Raw genomic sequence first — 17960 nt, 5'->3', positions numbered from 1 at the left:
TTCTTGCTTGGTAACTGGGATGCAGGCAGGATGCAGGCAGTACGCTTAAGGGCATCTCAAATGGCACAGAGCTTAGCACCAGTTCTTAAGTATCTGTATTGGAATCTTGGGCACTCATCTCCAAGTGTGCACATATAATTAAGTATTTTAAAGAAAATCCAACCATCCAACTCCCACTTATTTTTATATTTTAAATATATATGTACACTTTATTTTATTACTTAAGTTGTGGGGGAGGGCAGTGGCTGACATCTGGAAAGGGTTTTCTGTTCACATAGATCTCACTGTGGAGCCAGAAAAGCTGTAAGTGCCAAGCCAGGATTTCCAAATTCTGGTGTTTTTCTGTGCATTTGCCATCACTGCAACTCACAGCCTCTCCCAAAAGCACAGCACTGCATCAGCCAGTACAACCACTGTTTTCAGAGATATGCCTTTTGAGGAATAATTCTGTATTTCATCTGTGCACAGGCTCAGTATTGGCTGCTATTACACCTGTATTAGATGATCCACTTAGGAATACTGGGTATAGCAAGGCAGAACTACCCTGCTACCCTTACCTGTGACATCTTCCTGTTCATGTAATTTTCAAAAGATTGTTACATACCTGTCAGTTAATCAAACCATTACAAATCTGATGCCCATGTACTCAGCAATCATCTAATACCATTCTGTCAGAGCAAAAGTGCTTTAAAGGGGGTAAAAATTTGATCTGAGATGATTCTAAAGACCCATTACACTGCCAGAGTGCTCCAAAGTGGCCTAAGTATAATTGAAAATCAGGACCTCCATCACAAAGATAAATGATCCCGCCAAAAGAACAATCTCATCTCCACAAAATAGCAGGAGCAACAACAGTAGAGACAAATCTCTTCAGGGGCCTCCTGTTTGAAGTCTACAGAGCCAGCTGCAGAGCCCACAGCAAGAAGGGAAAACAAACCCAAAGCACAAGACAGATCTCACGTGGGGCTGCCTTTTACCCAGGGGATGAAGCACAGCTACTGCAGCCCATCTATTTATGTTGGATGAAATATTCCCAAATGACTCCTCTCTCTCTTTAGAAGGCATCTTTTTTCTTCCTTTTTTTTTTTTTTTTTTTTATGCAGTAATAAATTCTGAGCTGGAGAAAAAAAGCAGTGTAAGGAAAGGTTGTTCATTATAATTCTGAGAAATGTGAGGGTTTTTGATCATTTTAACACCTCAAAGGTCAGTGGCTGCTGCTTCTTTGTCCCTGAGGTAACATTGCCTTTTTCTGTAGTGTCTCTTTTTCATCAAAGTCAGAGAAAATCTATGAACTGTGTGATAACCTTAGGTAATTTTTCGGAGTGGTAGCATAATGTGCTGTGATATCAGCACTGAGATAGAATAATTTTGATAACATACCAGCTCCTGAGTGCATCTGCACATACCAGCCCAGGAACATATACACTGAGAAGATCAGCTTTTCATCCCAACCCTATAATAAAATGCAAGTTCTGTTACCAACCAAGAGTGAAGAAATAGCAGCTGTTCCTGCCTCTTTCTGCGATCTATTCACATTTGAAGCACTAGTGAAAAAACAAGTGGATTCCCTGCTGGTTTAGAGTCCTATAATATCAAAGGCAAATAATCACAGGTTATCTGTGGACAGAAATGCCAAAGATACACAAAAGGGACTTCGGTTCTTTTTCTTCTCAAAACTCAGCCATGTTAATGGCAAGTGCAATTTTCATAAGCTTTTCAACTGAAACAGTGTTTCAATAAGTTGGATCTGATTCTGAAGAGTACTAAACGTGCTTAGCAATATATGAGGAGAGTCCTCTTTAGGCACTCATATCAGATCCTTTGCCTTTGGAATCTCTTGACTGCAGTCGAGGATGCTAAAGCATAACAGTGATAGACAGAGAGGCAAATAAATCTTCTCTGGACGTGCTTATCTCCTTGTTGAAAGTAGAGCTTTGCAATTTTCTGTGCTCTCACCCTAAAGCAAGCATATAATATATCCTATGTAATGCAGCTGTGCTTCAGGCCTCTTGTAAACTACAATTCTTTTATTCCTACCTCCATAGGTGTTTTCTCTTTTATAGTCTCTCCTCAAATCTTAAACAGAAAACTCAGGACTGGAGTTGTTACACTTTCTCATCCAGTTTCATGTGTACCTAAAAGAAGGCCATTCTTTTTTGCTATTCCTTTTTGACTATGTTTCAGATCAGAGGAAACCTAGCAGACAAAGCCTTCCTGTATTGCACCTTTGAGGCTTGGAAGCTCAAAGCTCTGCTAAAGTGTAAACCAGAGCAGTAAGGGAAGATGCCTGACCCAGCCATTTGGAGGGATGGGATTGTTTGTGAAAGGCAGATCAACAAGGTCACATTAGATTTTTGTGTTGTGGTCTCCAGCCAAGGCTCGTGCTGACTACAAACAATTACCCAGGAGCAGCCAACACAGGGAGGGTAATGCAACACTTAGACATACACAGGTTGTGTCATGAATACAATGTCCTGTGTTTTGCCAGTCTGATTAATTCTGATGTTAATTTTTTCCTTTTCCTGATTTTCAATTTTTGCTAGGTAAGGTTGAAAAACTTTGCTTTTCTTTTCAAAAACCACTCAAGGTGTATGGAGGGCCAGCTCTGTAGTGGTAGAGACAGGCAGCATGTGAAGAATAGGACCTGACTTGGTGTGTCTGATGAGCCTTCTTCATGGCATTTCCCAATGTCCTTTCTTTTGTGGTAGGCTATGTAAGAGCTCTTTCAATCTATAAAAAGATTTTATTTCCTAATGATACATTATTACCCAATGAAATGAGGCAAGGCTAAACTGTCGGAGGAAGGAGACCCAGACACCAGTTGGTTCATCCAAGTCCCCTTTATTGATCGAATATGGCGGGTTAAATATAGTTCTTAATAAGCTTCATACATATTGCAAAAGTTGAGCTCAGGATTGGTTAGTTACATATCAGCAACTACACCTACTTCTACATTCTTGTGCTTATTCTTCTGTTACATTCTGCAGATATTCAGGACTAATCTCACCTCCCTTTCCTCATGTTGCAGCAAGGCCATCCGGTATTCTTGCCTGTCAGCAGTCACTGAATCAGAGACTGCTGACCTCCCTTTCAAGCTTAACCAGCGGCATTAAGTCAGTATGGCCTTTCTCAGCTAACCAACTCTTAATAAAATCCTCCACACTAAACACATCACTGTTGCAAAGGCTCAAGGGATGACTGAGAAAGATGGTTTAGCAGTTTCAGGATGGTGGGCTAATAGCTGCATACTAGGGATTATTCACTTCTCATATAATTGTATGCAGGTGCAGTTCCATGGGCAGCAGAGATTCACATGAGTGGCAGAAGAAGGCCCTATAAGAGGAAGTGTGCCACAAACTGATTGATTTATTCCCATTGCTTAGTATGGAAGACAAATTTCTTGAGCCTGGTTTCTAATGTTGAAATCCATGAAAGTATTCTACTTGGCAGCTATTTTTGATTGTTAGCAGAAGAGCTGTGGAAAATGAATTTTTGATTTGGTTTATTTATAATCTCTGTTCCAAGTTGTCCTTCATAATTAATTAAAACTGGCTGGTGCCAGTTTTTCACCCTCTGCCATTATAACAAATTCATCACTGCTTAAATCTGATTTTTCATGAAACGAAATGAAAAATTCCACCTTTTTCAGATACAACCCATTGTTGCTTTCTCATAATTTACACATGTATTTATGCATGCATTTTAGTAAATTGCTGGGTTTCTTGGTCTGTATTCCTGATTGTCAGAAAAAGGTAAACTCGTTCCTGGTTATGGTCACGTGAACTGTGAAGTACTTGACATTTGGAAGCATGAAAACACCAAAGAGTGCTACTTAGTCAACTTTTAAATTTTTTGACAAGCTGTAGCGTAGTGGGTGCAAAGTGCTTAGCAAATAACATCACAAATAAAAGAAAGATTTTATTTACTATTTCTGTTGCCCTTAAGCTGAAGTAATTGTTTTTAATATGCACAAAATAGCTAAAAATAATAAATGAGTTATTACTAAGCAGCAGTAATAAATTCCCAGACAGTAAGTTGAATATAGGACATTGATTATTACCTTTTTTCCACCTAGTAAACAGAAAATTTATTTTCCACCTAGTAAAGAGAAAATTAACTTTAAAAATTCACCAGTTTTAAATGTGAGGCATATATTTGAGCCTTTATCCCAGGGTAATTTACTTCCATTAAGACCCAAGCCAGTAATGGCCAAAGTCTTCAGTTTTACCCCTTTCTATTTATTTGCTAGTCTCTCTGAAAGAAGACTGATTGTTTCAAGCCATCGCCCATGCCAAACTGAACGGATTAGCACAGCTCTTTTCATGTCAAATCACCTCACAAAGGAAACAGTACTGAATGTGTATTATAGCTCTAAATTGTACCAGTGTACTTTCTGTAGGCTTTAGCAATAACCCCATGGAGACTTGGAGCCTATGCTCGTGTTTTATTGCTTTGACATGTTCTTTGTACAAGTACTAGAGACACAAAAGTCAAAGTTGTCACTTGAATTAAAACAAAGGCATCACACTTTCCCCCAAAATAAATTCTTATCAAACTATTGTGCATGTTTTCTATCATGCAAGTTGTGACATTATGCCTCCTGCCTTCCTATTCATTGAAGTGCACTAAATTATAAGCTGATAGAGGATAATATTTTTTTCATTGCCTTAATAGTGCGCCCACTAATTCTGTATGTTGATATATCTCTGAAATTTAACCTTTGTGCTTGGTGGAGGGACAGAGGTCTAAAAGCAGGAAAAGCAATATAAGGTTCAGGTATAAAAAATTATCTGTGCTAGTGAAAGACACATTTCAGATTAATTGTGTTGCTGCCTTATGGAACAGTCTTATTTTCCTCTATTTCTCACCCTTCTGTGGGCTGCAGAGATACAGGTGGACATATAGCAACTGCAGCAGAGATAGCCTGCACATTGCCAGAGGTCTCAAGAGGCATTAAAACTGCTTCCATTCTCTAAACTTTTTTTTGCACACTATATCCCATGGTAGGATTATAAGGCCAGAATTTATCCCTTAAACCTTACCAGGGTATATGAGTTTCTGTAGTAGATCATTATTCTGAATTTGGGAAATATTTCTAGTTCTTTAAACTCCCATCTTCATCTAAGACAGTCACCAACCTGGAGTCTACATGTATTTGCTTCTATAGGATGTCAACAGTCTTGTGTGAATATTCCTCAGCTCTTCATTTATCCCTCCTAACTGTCCTATTTTATATGTTAAGAATATTCTTTCCTTCATTTAATCTTATTCTGCAAAACACTGAAGCATTTCTAAGAGGTCGCTTAATTTCATTAACTTTTCTGAAAACAAAAGCACAGCACGAGCACCTAAGTAGAAAAATTAAATAACTAGATAGAAGTGAGAAGAGGGAAATGCCCTGATACCAGCTTTAAAGACCATAGACTGTTTCTAAACTCATCACTATAGTAACTAAAGTTATAGCCACAGTCTTGGAGATCAAAACTTGCTGCAAGGAAGAACAAGATGGGGTGACTTAATGCGCTCTGTATGTGTCAGGACAACAAGGCTATGTCTGAAATTGAAAGTTGTCAAAGCAGTCTCACATGATCCTCTTCTGTTAATCAGATAGCTTTACTATAATATTTAACATTGTTCCTCTCTGAGCTACATTTTGTCTCCTTTTAGTTAGAGTAGTCTCTGAAAGCTATACAGAGAACAGTAATTAATAGCATTTTTAATCTCAGGTGTCATTCTGTAGGCAGAGTGCAAAAGGATGCAAAAAAGTAATAAAGCTTATATTGGCTGTAGGCTTTTGTGAGTATTTCCCAGTTTGTAGACAATAAAAAGCCTGATTGTAGGGTCGCTCCATGTTATTCTACTTAAAAGTTAAGCAGATTGGTAGCTGATGGTAAAATTACTGGTTATATGGGAGTCACTCAGCTATGAATTTAAAAGGAGTTGAATGGATAAATCCCTACCCATTCAAAGCAAATCAAAGGAAAGATACTCAATTTTACTCAAGTGGTCCAGCTTCCACATTTCAGTGAAAAATTAATGCAAAAGCATGCTGGATTTTTTGCCTTCTTCCGGGTTTTTGGGCCAGAGTTATTGTCACTTTTGATCCTCAAAAATGCCATTAATGGAAGAGTCAGCAGCAATGACAATGGGAACAGCAGTGGTTAAACATGAACTGGTGACAGAATTTCTTCTCTTATAATGTGAAATCTAATCAGCATTAATATATTCTCCAAGCTGAATTGCACCCAGTGTTTTGCATACATAAGTACAGGCAAATATAATTTAATAGCTTGGTAGATCAAAGTGCTCCATGTAAGACCTGGGTATCTGCTGCACACAGAAGCGGCAGCACTGGTTGGGATTTGTGGCCTCTCTTCCAAGTGAGCACCATAATGGCATGGAGGAGGAGGGACTGGGAGGATGGCAGTGGAACCTAAGGATGTGGAAGCGAACCCCAGATGCCTTATGGATCTGCACTTTTTAAAGAGCAGAAATGTCCGAGTCCAGATTCCTCACACACATTAATTCTACATTTGAGAGAAACAGGTAAGCAAAATAGGCTACAGTTGAGGTTGGCTTTTGAGAGATTTTGTTCAGAATATATACTAAAAATCGAAGAGATGCAGCAACAGTCTTAGAACCATACTCACAGAGAACCATAGTCACAGAATGGTTTGGATTGTAAGAGACCTTAAAAATCACCCTGTTCTAACCCCTCTGCCATGGGTAGGGAGCACCTTCCACTAGACCAGGTTGCTCAAGGCCCCATCCAAGCTGGCCAGGAACTCTTCCAGAAATGGGGCATCTACAACTTCTCTGGGCAACCTGTTACAATGCCTCCACAACTGTCAGAGTAAAGAATTTCTTCCTAATTATCTAATCTGAACCCAACCTCTTCCCATTTGAAGACATTGCCTCTTGTAGTATCACTACATGGCCTTGTAAAAAGTCCCTCTCCAACTTTCTTGAAAGCCCCCTTCAGGTACTGAAAGGTGCTGTAAGGTCTTCCTGGAGCATTCCCTTCTCCAGACTGGACAGCCCCAACTCTCTCAGCCTGTCTTCACTGAAGAGGAGCTCTAGCCCTCTGATCATCTTTGTGGCCTTCCTTGAAGCCACTCCTTTGTGGATGCTTGTCTTCATATTATCCCTATTCTATATGCCATATTCTAGCTGAAAGAAAACAATAGTTTTATCTCTTTGTTGCAAGGAGTTTAATGTGTACCATATAATTAATATCATGTAATGCTCACAAAGTATATTGAGAAAAGAATATGAAAGTGCTAAGGGCTGTTAGTGTAATGGATGTCTTAATTTTTTTCATAAAAGTCATGTAGCAGACAGTTTTAAAGCAATATCATGAAAGACTGGGAGCACTTATTAGTTTGATGGTATGAAATAAATAATAGATATCCATTCCTGGGAGCTTTTGCTTCTTTGGGAAATACTATTTGTTCCTTAATTTATTACTTCTTTTTCCCAAGACATATGCAGCTCTTTGAAAGCCTGAGTGAGATAGATTAGAGCAAGGGGAAGGGAGAAGAGGAAGAGCTGGAAAAGAGGCTGAAGAGTAGTACCACCACTATGAATATTTAAGCAGTTAAAGATGAAGATGTCAGCTTTCTACATTAATTTTTTTTTTTTTAGGGTTTTCCCTGTTCAGTCTAGTCCATATACTGGGGAAGGAAACACAAAGCATTGATGCAGCGGGATACCCCATTGGTGGAGTTGTTCCAGGAGGAGAGAAAGAGCAGGTAAGGTGCCAAGTGTGGGCAGGTGGAGTTTTCCATAAATCCTTTCAGGATGTATTGGTAGGAAGAGGTGGGGCTGCATGATTTAGGAGTCTGAGGTTCCTATTTAGAATACAATCAAATCTGAGTGGAAATAATAATTTATTTTTTTTTTCTGCAGAGTTCTTCAGGCATTGATTTTCATGAGGGATCCGCATTAGATCAGCTGTATAGGTATATTTGGCATCCAGGAAAAAATACATGCTGACCATGAAGAGGGAGAGTAGCTTTCACCACTGGAGCAGAGAGAGCACTGCCAGAGGGTTGCCGTTCTGGGTAAATTGTTCTTGGAGTGGTGTCAAGACATGAGGAAATGCCCAGAGAAACCAGAGGGCATCTCTCAGGCACTTAACATTGTGCTTCACATATTGGGGTCAGTCAGAATTGCTGGCAACCTCAGGTTGCAGGCAACTACAAGTCAAGCTAAAATCTATTGAGGACAAATATGAAAATGTTTCTTCCAATTGCTTGGGACCTGATGTAGGTGAACTGAATTTTAAATCCTTCTAGAGGGTGATTCTTCTATTCCAATGTGAACCTTTGCCTTTCTTCCCAGTGGTGTTCTTTTTTCTGCTGTGAAAACAGAAGTATTTTCATTTGAGGGTATGTACGGACCTTTAGAGTAACTCAGTTAAATCAGATATTAATGTTTAAAATTTTGCAATTTTCCTGCTTTTAAAAGTGTTTAATTATTAGTTATCTGATAGAAGGAAATCTGTTGTGAAATAATCCTCAGGCACAAGTTTACAATGCTTTTAAATTCAAAGAGAAACTATTTCTTCTGTCATTTCCTAGGGCTTGCAATCAATGTTCCACTAATTAACACACTGATATATACATTAGTTCCTATTCTTGCTGCTATATGGCATACTGACTGATACACACTTCAGCTTTTCCCTTTCAGCACTCAGCCCGGGGAATCAGGCTGAGGTTTTTAGGTGGTGCCATGGGGTACCAATGAGGTGAAAGACCCTCTGTTTTCACTGTTTCCAGCTCCATTTGAGCAACTGTGGCAAAAGCAGTGGGTTTGTGCATTGGCCATTTGTTTTCTCCTCTGTTTTGTGGGTCTTCTTGTTTTCTCTTATGATAAAAACCAGTCTGTTAGTAGTAGTGTTCTTGGGGTAGGATGGTTTGTGCCATTCTCTGGTTGTAGTTAAGAAAAACTTCAAGTCAGAGTTTAAAAGGGTCTGAAAAATCTGATAAACCCAGATCAGAGAAAGGAGGCAACGGGGAAGAGGCATGTCTATGCAAGGATGCAAAGGCCAGCTAATCCAGTATCAACTTCTTCCAGAGTCTTAATGGTCTCATCACCTTTTTGTGGCCACCACATATTCCCCATCTCTTGCAGGTAACCCCATCGGCATCCTCCAGAAATAAAACTGGGGCAGCAGTATGTCAAAGGTGTGTGGTAACCCAGCTCTGCAAAGGTGTCAGAAGTGTGTCAGATGTTAATCAGATCTTCAGAAGAACTTAAAGCTGTTTCATCTTTTTCCTGCTGGTTTACAATGTAGCTTGTGTTTGAACCACTAGGTTGTTCTTTCTTCACAAAAAAAAAGTATCCATGCTAGTGTAATAACATCTGATTTATAAAGGTTTGCATTTCTGGGTTCCAGTGTATATACATCACAGGTACATTGATGTTTGTACATGTGTAGTGCTTAAAGAGCATTATATAGAGAATTATGAATATATATGCATATGTGAATATACCATTCCAGCCTGTACTAACATATTTTTTGGGTTTTTTTGTTTGTTTTTTTTTTTAACTAGAAAAAGAGGTTTCATACTGAAATTTTTTTGCATGGCTCCATTTGTATGTACATGCACACACAAAGCAAGTGAAGATTTGTGAAGTGCTAAGTATTCTTAATATTGAATTATGTGAAACAGATTCATGTTTATCTTTATTTATGTGTAAACAATTGTATTCTTTCATATTTTCTGCTGACTATCAGAGTTTTTTGGTTGGTTTTCAATCTCAAGATGGACCCTCTGTTCGTGTTTTTATTCAACTGAATATGGAAAAGTGACAATACATTTGCTGAAATCCAGAACAATTTTATAATGCATCTTGTACATCTTCTTAATGTTGAGAGAATTGTGAGAGAGAATTGTGCCAAAAGTTTCAACTAGTGTAAGATTTTCTCCAGACCTTCAGCAAATTTTGTTCTCTGAATTCCCTGTAGCCCCAGTGCACAGCAGCAAACAAGTGTTCCACTTGCTTTTTTGTGTATGCTCTGACAAATCTTCTAACCTGAAGCTCTCTTCTGAGCAGAACCTTTTTATAATGTTCCCCCTCCTCTTGAATACAGCAATTTCAGATTATTTTATCTTCAGGCACTTTTTGTTCCCTCTTCTAATCCTTATCAACAGCATGGCTTGGATTCTTTAATTTTACACATCATTATAAGCGATGATAAAAAGACTAGACTCGACATGGGTAAATGCCAAATCTCGGCATGCATTGGTTACAAAGGTGTAGCTTACATGAAACATGTAAGAACGTTATATTAGTTATTTGCCAGTCTGGGGTCTAAAGTGTCAGCATTTTTGTGTCCCAACAGGACAGATACTGGCCCAGTGGCTGCCTCTTTCCTAAAGCTTCCTAAAGGTTTGAATGAGAAAATGAAACAATCGCTTTCACCTCCATGGTTTCCTGCCCTGTGGATTCTTCAATTTTTGATAATGTGACAGTGAGTAGGCTTTTCCTCCATCCATTAACTGATTCAAATCTGTTCTCTTCCCCACATTGCGGATTTGCATTAAATTAGTGGGATTTAGTAATTTTGAGATTTTTTTCAGTGAAATTGGCCAACATTGAAAAGATATAAAGAGGCAGGAAATTATACGCAGGTGAGACAGACAAGATTGTGTCAATTCTACTTCCATACGAAATCAGGCATGCAATCTGTAAAATTTACCTTCTTGTACTGCAAGAAACATTGCTCCTATAACTCTCAATGTAAGTATTAAAGAACCATTTTTTTTGGCTGGAACAGGACTATATTCCTGTCAAATAATGGGGCAGACTTCTAGTAGGATTATAACTACATACAGGTAGGAAATATAAATACAGGTAGGATTATAACTACATACAGTCTGATGCAAAGAATTTCCAGTTCAGCAACAAAAATGGTTTGATAACTCAGAAGATTGATGTCACTGTCATTTAATGGTTTTTAGTAGCTGCAAAATATATATATTTTGGTCCCTATATTACCAACAGAATAGATAATTTACACATTATTATGAATTTATTAATTTCTTAAAACTATCAGTTCAGTTTATTTGTTTTCGTCATATATTTCTTCACAGTCTCACGAATCCCACCTACCTTTTTGTCATTGTTTTTCTGTTCCTAACACCTCAGATTTTAGCAAACTTTCAAAGGACCTTGTGCTAATTCTGCCTCCCAAGGCTTCACAGGAAGCTGCATCTTGTCTCTGCTGGACCTCTACGTGCAAAGAACTGAGATCACAAAGTTCATCTATTCATTAGTTTCAGTAGTGTAATGCTTAGCATAAAAGACAGGAATCAGTGAAGTATAGCTGTGGTTTTGCACTATGGTTTATGTAGAATCTTACCTGGGATTAAATTGCAGAAATACAAGTAAATGAATATTAGAAGTGGAATGTCATTATTTAAGGACTAAATGCAACATCTCATTGTTTTTATTCACTAGAAATGATGTGAATAGTGAATAAATTATTTTATTCACTAGAAATAAAAACTTCTGTTTGTGTTACCACAATAAACTGTGTATATCATTATTTGAGTTTGCTGTTCTTTCTAAATTTACTCTAGCACCTAAGGACTTTTAATTGTTAAGTTCAGTTGCATATCTAGGTAACACATTCTTGCCCTTACTCCATGGTGCAGAAATACAGATTTTCACTAGTCCTTGTGGTGGTGCAGCTTCAGTGTTTTTGTGTGCAGAGTACTATGGTGTGTGAAGAACTCTACAGTTAATTTTTGTGCAAATCTTAGAGACATGTTTCTAAATCAACATCACATACAATATAATTTTGAGGGATTTTTTTTCCTCCTTTGTGCATTGCCTATTTTACCATCATTGTAATAAAATAATACTGTAAGTTTTAAGGAGAGTGGGTTCATATATTATGTCAAAAGCTTACTTATTTATATACCATGTCAACTTCATTCTCACAGTGGGGTTCTTTTTGGATAATGGCTGCACTTCAGAGATTGGAAAAGGCATAATTATAGTTTGTCCCACACTGACTCATATATAGGGAGGGAAAATGAAATCTGGAGTAAGGATATTTTAACACAGAAGACCTGAATCTTCTAAAATAACAGCTACTAAGCTACTTTCCCTTTAGTAAAATTCTAATACTTGCAGGGCTGAAGAATAAATTCTAGATCATTAAAGTTGCCTGTTGATTATATGTTTGTTATTTGTTAATACTACAGTTTTCTTTTTCTCTCTAAAACCAAGCAGATTTTTATGTTGCAATTCTCTATATCATCTAGAGCTAATTTAGCCAATTTTATAGATGCATATCCCAATAACTACTCCTGCTCAGTGAAACTTGCATCCACCTTTCCATTATCAAAAATTCTGTTCCCAAAAAACTAATTGCAGGTAGCTCAATATGAAGAGGATATCCTGATCAGGTATTTGCTGATGTTTCCATCTGGCATCGAACAGCCCATGGCTTCAGTCACAGGATCACAGAATGGCTTGGGTTGGAAGGGGATGTAAAGATCATCTAATTCCAACTCCCCTGCCACAGGCAGGGACACCTTCCACTGGACCAGGTTATTCAAAGCTCCATCCAACCTGGCCATCCAACATTTCCAGAGACATGGCATCACAACTTCTCTGAGAAATCTGTTCCAGTCTCACATTACAAAAATACTTCTCCGTTTCTTTAATTGTTACTATTACTTTTGATTCTCTCATTTCTAAAAAAAAGAGTGCAATTTGCCTAAAATAGAAAATGGGGACTCAGCCTTTCTATTACAGAAAATATGTTTGCAATGCAGAGCACTAGTGAAAAGCTGATCTCCTATTTTAAATTATTCTGCACAAAATACAAACACACACATTTTTTGTATAAAAACCTCCATGTATGTCTCTTTAGCAGGTGGTTTCCTCCCCCAGGTGATGGAGAATTTTTGTTTCTTCACCCTCTTATCACTTTGATGGAAGTGTTATTTGTCACAGTCACTGGATCTTATTCACAGAGGGCTTCAGGGACTTGCACATTTCCAGTCCTTCACATTCAAAATAAGAAATCTTTTCAACAAAAACCTGATGGTGCAGATCAACCTTTCTACTTACTGTGATGATTGAGGACAGAAAAAGATATTAAACATGTTCTATTTCATGGACTAACTGTTTTCAGTTTTCCTGGAAAATGTGTTCTCTGGTTCAATTTCACTTCGATAGATCAAGTCCCCTGGACCTATTTATCACATGAAAATGTGAGGCAACTGGATTTTGTATAGAAAAATGACTCTACTTCAACCAACATTTACAACACTGGCTTAGATTTCTGGGAAAAAAAGAAGCCTGTCTACAGAAGGTAAGGTTTTTTTCTGTCCAGACTTTTCTCACACTTCAGCAATGAAGATATCACATGTGGCATATTTTAGCTTATTATCACCAAAGTTAGCTCTGTCAGTTCCAGTGGTTAACCATGAGGTGTTGATGAATCCTATAAGCCTCCTGAAATTCATTCGAAAACTTTGGTTTGGATTGTAAGAGTTTTGAAATTCTCTGCATTTGCCTAAATTAAATACTGCTTTAATTTATCCACATAGTTATGAGTGTGCTTTCTTATATGAGGGATTTTCTGTAGCCAGAGCTAAGCTTGGTTGCAAGTGATTTGAAGTCTTCTTAAGCCAGCTGGCAGAGCAGACTGTGTTCTGTTGTTTGATGAAATGCAAAAAAGAGCACTACTTTCCTGCTTGTAGGATTAATTAGTGCATTATTAATATAAACATTCCATTATTTTTGCAGGTTTTTCCCCATCCAAACTTGAATAAAATCCTTCTATTTGCGAGAAGCTCTCTTGCCCTCTCCTGCTTTGATTAGCCTGAGAGAGTATTCACACTGCATGATCAGTTTTACTACACATGGATATTAGCAAGGTGCTCCTTGTTTGCCTTGTCCTGTTTTTGTGACTTTCGCATTCATCCTTGTTCATGTAATTCGAGAAAATTCCTCTTCCTTGCTTTCATTTTCCCAATGCTTGTGCTAAGATTTGTATGGACCTGACCTACATTTACTGCTCATTACTATTATTCATTTTTAATAGTTGTTTGCCTATTCTCTTCATTTAAGCTTCCATGCCACTTTCATGTCCCTGTTTTTTACTTGTGTTTTTTGGATACCCAGAGTTACAAAAGACATCCCTGAGACAGCCACCACCTTCTCTCTAGTTTCTGATTTTGCTGTGCTTAGTGAAGTGTTTGGGAAGACCAAAGGGGTTTCCAGGGTTTATTTTTGCTACCTGTGCCCAGTTCTGACTGCTGGTGTCCTGTGGCCACATTAGAAAATGAAGAGCCAGCACATGTCCTTCCTCTGTGTTCCTGTAGCTTGGCTCTTGCTCTGTTGGGGTGGCATTTTACCAATACATTAACACAGAACTATATTAAGTCAATTATTTATCAAAGCATTTTGTTCTAGCTAATATTTTTTCCCTAGCTGTTCAGTGTCTATGGCAGCAAGATTATGTTAGGTATGTGATGTAGGCTAGCTTGCAGCAGGAGTCCTCTCTCTACCTTTTAGAGTTAGGCTGCAATCCCTGTTATACTGTGTGGTAGATAGGAGCTCTCAAAGGTGATAATCATATTAACTGGTTTACCAACTCATGTAGCTCAAAAATAAGTGGGTTTATCTCTTAAATAACTAAGTCAAATCAATTATTACTCATTAATATTCAACATCAACATTAAATCTCCATACACTACCTAAAGGGAATTGTGCTTGCAGCACTCACGTCCTCACTTTTTCCAAGAGAATTGCTCCTATTTATATGCCATTTGTTTATGGCACCTGAAACATTTAATTTCCCTGCTGCAGATCTCTCCCACGCCTGCCTTGACTTGATGTTTTAAGTCAGTTTCTGACAAGCTTTCAAAGACCATCATACTGACTGTACCTTGCATAGGTGCAGTTCTGCTGTGCTTCATCAGCCGCAGCAGAACATGAGTCTCGTACTTGATGTCATGCAAACCCAGAAATTACAGTAGTCAGCTGCCTTCCCCACCAGAGCCTTGTATGAATACAAATGATCCTGAGAGGATGTTCATGGTTAGGTAACTTACCCTGTGCACTGTACAGTCTGTACACGTTTTGTACGAGATGACTGAAAAATGACATTTGGCCCATGCTTACAATAATTTAATTTGGAAAAGACCTGTAAGATCATCCAGTCCAATATTAAAACCTATCCCTACAGTCAGATGGACTCCACCTAGTAATATTTAAACAAATCTTGCTCTTGACATCCTTTCTATGGCCTAGGAATGGATGAAAATCTTTCTTATTTGACACAATTTAAAGAAATTTAAACAAACATTTCTCTAGTACAGTCCAAGGATGTCTGATTCTCAGTGTGATGAGATGATAGCCCTTCTGCTTGGCAGTTCTATAATTCTACTAAAATCCTAAGTCCCTAAATAGGCAGCAAAACCTGCATTTAAAGGAATCTGTCATCACTTGCTCCCCAAAAGCAATGTTACTGTGTATTATTGCCATTTTTAACAAGAGGAGGAAAACACAGAAGGTGAATTAATTGTCTTGTCTTTCCTTATTATCCATTAAGACACAGGATCTATTTCCTCTCCATTTAGATTCAAGTTATTTTAGTACTGTAAGTTAATAGGGACTTAATTTCTGAAATGGGATTTTAATAGTTGTAATAGAAGAGGTTGGAATGTGAATAATTTTACCTTCAGGATAAAAACAAAAGGAGCTTCTTTCTGTTCATTGGATAATAGAGTAACAAACCCTCTGATGTGCTGATGTGTTAAAGCCAAAACATGTTTAGCTTAAGGTGCTGAAACAACTTAATTGGTGGCAACTGGTTAGGCAGTTGGAAGAGTTTGGTTGTTTCTCCTGACATTCACTGAAAGGTGAGCAGGGGTGACATTATTGCCCATAACAGCAATGTGAGGTAAGGGTAAACCAAACTGTGGTTAGCTAACACCATAGGGTATCCTGATGTGCACTACAGGGCTCACATGAGGTGTTAACTGCTACACTAATTAAATAACTCATGGGTTGATATGGGATACATGGCAGCACAAGAGGATTGTGGTATACACGATTTGGTTTCTGATTCAGTGATAAAAGTTACTGTGTTAACAAAGAAGCAGCTCCTTCCTCGAGATATAAGTATAAAATCACAACTACTTCATGCCTGCTTTAGATTTTTTTCCCATTGGGGCACAGTCTTTTTATATGAGTTGCACTGGAAAAAGAATTTCTCAACAAAAGTTGTTTTTCCAGGTGTCACCTACCATCTAATAATCAGGAACAATCTACTTCTTTTTTTTCCCCTCAAATGAAGTTTCTAGCCAGTAAGGTATGCTCTAATACCAATATATAATACAAGCTTTTGTGTAAACTATTAGGGTTTTTTTTTTGAAATAAGTTTAAAAACAGGCCATGACAGACCAGTTACCCTGATAAAGGCAGGTGTTGTCAGAGGATGAGCATGGTCCTCAATGTACATGTAGCATTTTTATGTCAATCAATGTAGAGAAATGAAAGCACCTCATGAAAAACACGGTAGGAGCTTATCTTTCTTCATCATATAGTTATTGGAAGACAGAGAGATGAACTGGTGAATGAGAATTCAGAACAAATTCACTGGATGTTATGCTTTATGGAGACACACAGCTCACTGGCAGGTAGTGGCCAAATTATGATGAACTATGAGAACTGTGTGTTCAAGGCCAGGTTGGAAGGGGCTTTGAGCTGCCTGGTCTAGCGGGCGTCATCCCTGCCCATGGCAGGGGGGCTGGAACAAGTCAGTCTTTAAGGTGCCTTCTAACTCAAACCATTCTATGTGTCTATCATAAAAAATAAGTAATTTTGAATGATTTCCTGAACTGTGGCTCAGGTGATGCTGCTCAGCCTGAGAATGATTCTTGTATCCCAACACAAAATACACAAGACCATGTAAATTGTCATTCTCCTTCCTATTACTAGGGTATACATATGCATCCAGGACTTTGTTTGGTGTTGACATTTGAGATTAAATGAGAGGCAACGAGGCTGTTTAGGTTCAACCCAATGTTATGTATAGAAAATATATAAAAGGTAATCAAGGGAAGTGTAATAGGAAGAGCCCACCACAAAAATAGGCAATTTCATGGCCAGTGCACTGGGTTTCTCTTTTAACTAGCCATATCTACAGTTAAATATGTCTTTTATGAAATATGTCTTTTATCAAAACAAATGAGAGGTCACAGATGCTCAGGTATTTCTAGATTGTTGGGAGCCAACAGCTGTAAATGAAGAGCAAAGAAGAAATTAGCCCTGCATAGTAATGTCTAAGAATAAAGAGAGCCAGCTCCTGTCCCTAGGCAGCTGGTTGGTAGCTGTATTGTCCTGTTAGGACAGGATGTGCTTAACTTGAACCAATGTGGTTATTTGTGAGCTGGGGTGGCGAATTATATACTTATTATATACTTATTATATATATAGGACCCAAGTAACTTTTTATAGTAGAAGTGCCTAAATATAAATAAGACCATGTTTAATCAGAGAAATGAGATTCCCCAAATGCACTGGGGAATACATGACAGGAGAGAAATATGTATTTAAGTTACATCATCTAGGTTGTAAAAGAATAAGTGCCTGGAGCAATTCTTTGGCATTTCCCTCAATACAATACCTTTAAAATATGACAGATATATTGCTCTGTTAGGTCAAGAAAATTGCAGATTGGGAAGGGATGACAAGCTGCTGCCTAAGGTTTGCTTTATGAAAGTATTGTTTCAAATGTCAATGATCAAGAGTGCTACTTTTATCTCCTGGGGTTTTCGTGGTAAGTTCAGAGTTAATAGCCAAAACTTGAAACCTTGCAAAACAAAAATGATAACTGGCTTCCATAATCTCATTCCAGTCTGAAGCATACAGGCAAAATGCTCTGGGCTTTAGTTAAAATCCTAATATGTTTTTTTAACTAC

This window comes from Melozone crissalis, unplaced genomic scaffold (assembly GCF_028551555.1).
Source record: "Melozone crissalis strain CALT ecotype California unplaced genomic scaffold, PUWL_Pcris_2 ptg000013l_1, whole genome shotgun sequence".
In the NCBI taxonomy this organism is placed as follows: Eukaryota; Metazoa; Chordata; class Aves; order Passeriformes; family Passerellidae; genus Melozone; species Melozone crissalis.
The sequence above is the reverse complement of the archived record's forward strand: the minus strand, read 5'-3'. Positions refer to the sequence as shown.